Source organism: Penaeus japonicus, unplaced genomic scaffold, assembly GCF_977035675.1.
Source record: "Penaeus japonicus unplaced genomic scaffold, GWHDUDI00000001_assembly GWHDUDI00000018, whole genome shotgun sequence".
NCBI lineage: Eukaryota > Metazoa > Arthropoda > Malacostraca > Decapoda > Penaeidae > Penaeus > Penaeus japonicus.
Window position 1 is genome coordinate 11,128,969 of NW_028234420.1, and position 5,000 is coordinate 11,133,968.

At 47.6% G+C, this 5,000-nt stretch overlaps 1 protein-coding gene across 3 annotated transcripts in view; it reads right to left on the reverse strand.

Annotated features, from left to right (window-relative positions):
• Positions 1-5,000, reverse strand: part of LOC147469882 (uncharacterized) — a 126,346-nt gene that overhangs the window by 498 nt on the left and 120,848 nt on the right. The window lies entirely within an intron of this gene.

The following is a 5,000-nucleotide window of genomic DNA, read 5'->3' on the forward strand; positions in this document are numbered from 1 at the left end:
AAAAATCTGGATATATGATAATTGGGGCTGTCAGAGCGTGCCAATCCAGAAACGCTCCGGGCTGTGCGATAAAAAGGCGAATTGTTTAAACACATAAGTTTGGGCGAGTTATTTGGGCGGGGTAGGGAGAAGGGCAAGGAGGGAGCGAGGAGAGGGGAGGAGAAAAGAAGTAGGAGGGTTGTTCGTGAGTCAAGCCGAGTTCCAAAAAGAGTCGTGGCTCCCCCCCTTCTCTACCTCCAAGCCTCCCCTCCCCCCCGACGCAAGCCCGCGGACCGAGCTTCTCTTAGGTCGATAGGCTTAAAAAACAAAACATTCCTGGTTAATGAGGAGGCTCGGCTGTTCCCCCTCCCAGCATGCAAAGTGGTGTTGGAAATCCCAAGGAAAAGGAAAGTGAGGCAAGTAAACATTATTCAGATACCAAGGAACAATGCCCGTGTTGGAACAATGAAACGAGCCGTTAACCACACTATACAAGTAAACAATAGGACATAAACAATAAACAATAAACAATATCAAATCCGCACTGTTAAGAAGAAGAAGAAGAAGAAGAAGAGAGAAGCAGATGATGAGGAAGAAGGAAGAAAAAGATGACGAAGAAGAAGAAGAAAAAGAATGAAAAAAGAAGAAGGAAGAAAAAAATAAGAACAAGAAAGAAAGAAAAAAAAAACTGCAGACAAACAATAATCCCACTGATGATGAACGATAGACTGGCGATACAAGGAAGGCCTAAAGAAAACTATGAATAAGTAAATCTCCTAAGTGTTTCCTCGCTACGCCCTTTTAGCTCCGCCCCTAAGTGGAGTGGGCGTGGCCTGGAGTCTCCATTCATTGATGAAGAGATAAAGTTGGACGTGTAAAGTGAGCGGAAAGTGAAGCATGAGGATGTTGTAAGAGAGGCGGGGGTTTGGGAGTGAGGTAAGTGGGGGGAGGGGGAGGGAGGTCAGAGGGGGCATCCATGGCGGGGCACGGAGGCTAAAGAGGATGAAAAAGACGAAGAAGAAAGGAGAAAACGAAAACGAAGAAAATAATGATGAAGAAGGTGAAGAAGAAGGTGAAGAAGATGGTGAAAAAGAAGGTGAAGAAGATGATGAAGATACAATAATAATAATCATTATTATTATCATTACAATAAGATGGAGATATGAGAAGAAGGATACGAAAAATATGAAGAAATAAAAGGGGAAGAAGATGACGAACATAAAGAAGAAAAAAAGAGGAGAAAAATAAGCAGAGCGATCAAGAAAGGAAAGGAAAAAGACGAAGAAGAACAATAAAGAACAAAAGAATCCCCCCAACCACCCCCCCCTACCAACCCACACACAACAGAGAGAAGAAGAGGAAAAAAAGAATGAAAGAAGAAGAAAAAAGAATAAAAGGACAAAAAGAGAGAAGAAGAAGTAGAGAAGAAGGTTGTAGGAATAGAAGGAGAAGGGTGCTTCCCCCTTCCAGGATCTTCCAAGGAGGCCCAACGGTGAATAATGCTTTCCTTTCTCTCTCTCTCTCTCTCTCTCTCTCTTTCTCTCTCTCTCTCTCCCACTCTCGCCTTCCTTTAAAAAACCTTGGTTCCGCGATGATGGAAGCCTCGTGCTTTGTCTCTCTGAAACTCGGCCTCCCACTTTCAGCTCTGCTCTCCGTCCTGGCTTATTCCCCGAAGAAAGAACCCTTTGCGTGCGCTCTCTATCTCCCATCTTCAGCTGACCTCCGCCCCGTCTCTTGGTCTCTTCTTCGTCTCCCTCTTCACCTCCTTCGAGCTTTTATTCTAATTATGTTTCGTCCTTTTTGCGGTACGAGGTGGGGGGTTATCCGAATAGGAGACAGTGATTGCAATTGCAAGAGGGAGAATAAACATCATCATCATTATGAACGACAGCGAGAACAACAAAGAACCAGAAAATTCTGCGATTCCCACAGGCAACGTCAACAAGGTCACAGGGTCACGAGGTCAGACAGTTTAGGGAATGAAGGGAAAACAATAATAGGCAGAAAATATAAGCTATTCCCACAAGGTCACAAGGTTAGACAGTTTACCGCAAGAGAGACAAAAGTAAGAGGAAAAAGAGGAGGGGAAAAGATGAAGCTAGCAGAGAGAGAGAGCTGAGGAGAGAGAGATGAAAAGAGAAAAGAGAGAGAGAGAGAGAGAAAGAGAGAGAGAGAGAGAAAGAGAGAAAAGTGAGAGAGAGACAGAGAAAGGAGAGAATATATGAAAGAGAGAGAGAGAGATAAAAAAGAAAGAGAGAAGAGAGAGAGAGGAAACCACAGTAAATTCAAGTCGGGTGGCGGCGGTCGGGGGTGCGTCGTCGGTCGGTGTATTTTGTTTGGTTCGGGTCGGTTCGGTTTCGGTCGGTGGGTTCCGGTGGTCGTGGATCGGTCGGTATCGAGCGGTGTGTCTCGTTATTCAATTCGGTATTCGGTTCGGTTTCGGGGTCGGTCGCGGGGTCGTCGTGGTTGTTCGGTTCGTTCGGGGGTTCGTCAAATTACGGTTTCGGGCGGTTTTGTAGTTCGGTTGTGTGTGGGCGGTTCCGGTCGGTGGCGGCGGGGGTCGGGTGCGGGCGGTGGCGGTGAGGGTTCGCGTCGGTTCGGGTTTCGGTTCGCTGTGTGTGTGCGGCGGTGTGGGGTGTTTCGGTCGGCGGTTCGGTCAGTTCGGTCGTTCGGTGGGCGTTCGGTGTTCGTGTTTCGGCGGTGTGGTTTCGCGGTGTTCGGTCTCCCCGGGGCGGAGGTTTCGGTTGTGGTTCGGGGTTCGGCGGTGGTTCGGCGGGCGGATTCGCGGGTTTCGGGTCGGGTGGTTGTGGTCGGGTTGTTACGGGGGGTCCGTTTTTCGGGATTCGGTCGGGGGTCGGGGGTTGGTGTTCGTGTGTAGATCGGATTCGGTGGTGTGTGTTCGGTTCGGAATTCGGTGGTTCGTGACGAGTTCGGGGTTTCGGTCGGGTGTGTCGGTCGATTCGGCGGGTTGGGACGGTTTCGGTCGGTGTGGTCGGGGGGGGGGTGGGGCTGTTTATTCGGGGGGTGTGGTGTTGTTCCGGTTCCCGGTTTTGTCGGTCGGTCCCGGGCGTGCGGATTCGGTTCGGGGGGGTCGGGGTCGGGTGTCGTTTTCGGGAAGTTCGGTGGTTCGGTTTGCGTTTGTTCTGGGTCGGTCGGTGTGGGTGGTTACGCGGGGTTCGTGGGGGGCGGTGTTTTTCGGGTGGGGGGTCGGGTTTTCGGTTTTCGGGTGGGTGTGTTCGTCGGTTCGTGTAGATTTCGGCGGTTCGGGGCGGTTCGTGACGGTGTGGGTGTTCGTTCGTGTGTGTGGCGTGTTCGGGGTCCGGTGCAGGGGGGTTCGGTCTCTGGGTCGATTCGTTTTCGGTTCGGTTCGTCGGTCAGGTGGTGGCGTTCGGTTCGGGGGGTTTCGGTGGGGGTTTCGTGTGGTTTGCGGCGGGGGGGTTCGGGGTATTCGGTTCGGGTTGGGGTCGGTCGGTCGTCGGGTCCGGTTTCGGTGGTCACGGTACGGTTCGGTGATTCGGTCGTCGGTCCCACCAATTCGTTCGGTCTTCAGCGTTTTCGGTATTCGCGTTGTCTCGTTATAATTCGTTGGTCCGTGGCTTCGTCGTCAGCCGGTTTCGGTCGGGTTTCGGTTCTGGGGTTCGTGTATTGGGTCCGCCGTTGTGTTCGTCGGGTGGTGTAAATTCGGGGTGGTTCGTCGGGCGGTTTCGCGGGGTTGGGGTGGTTCGGGGGTTCGGGGTTCGGGCGGGTTTCGTCGTTCCGGTGGCGGTTTTCGGGTGGGTGGTTGCGGTCGGTTTCGGGTTGTATTCGGGTTCGGTATGGAGGTGTCGGGGTTTCGCGGGTTCGTCTTCCCCCTAACACTCCACCCCCCACCAACGCCCCCCACCCCCCCCCCCGCGCTGGTTCTGCCTCAATCCGGGTAACGCGAAAGAAATGCTGCCTTTCGAGACCACACAAGTTCCCTCGGGCCGTTCGGGGCGTGACGTGACGGACGCCGAACGTTCCTCTCGGGAGAACGTCGCTGCCTCGCCTCTTTAGCTGAACTCAGAGAAAGGGGGAGTTCGAAATACCTCTGTCAAGATTTCCTTCCCGGGATCCTCACTCGACGCAAATGGAACGAAATCATGAGGAGGCACTTGGTCGATTACACACACATACACAAACACAAATATACGCATAATTAATATATAATCTACATATATAATGATATATATATTTATATATTTTATATATATATATATATATATATGTGTTTGTGTGTGTGTGTGTTGTTGTTGTGTTGTGTGTATATATGTAATATAATAATACATATATGTATATATGTATATATAGTATATATGTATATATGTATATATTATATTTATACATATTTATATATATATATATATATATACATATATGTTTATATATTATATAAATTATGTATTATGTATATACATACATACATACAATATATAAATATAAATATATATTATATATATATAATTATTTATAATAAATAAATATATCTTATATATTATAGAAAAACAACATCTGTGTTTGTTAATATCATGTTATGGCAACATCAGACCAGAAAGGAAAAAAAAGCGACTGTTGATTCAGTGCAGCTCCAGTAAGTAAATATAACGGGAAGTTTCGCGTAAGGAGGGAAAAATTGTCAATATTGTCTGTACGAAGAGCCAAGACATCTCATCCTGCTTGAAATGAGGACTGTGACCTTGGGGTCAAAATCTATTCCTCGCACGAAAGACAACAGGGTCCAACACCACATGTCTAGTAAGGGACGGTTGCGTGATTGTCATCATTATTGCCATTATCATCATCATGACGTTATTAACAAGACTATTAGCATTACTATTGTAATTATTATAACTATCATTATCATTATCATTAGTATCATCATCCTCATCCCCATCCTCATAACTATTATCATCATGATTATAATAATCATCATCATGACATTATTAACAAGGCTATTAGCATTACTCTTGAAATCATCATAACTGTTATTATTACTAAAACTA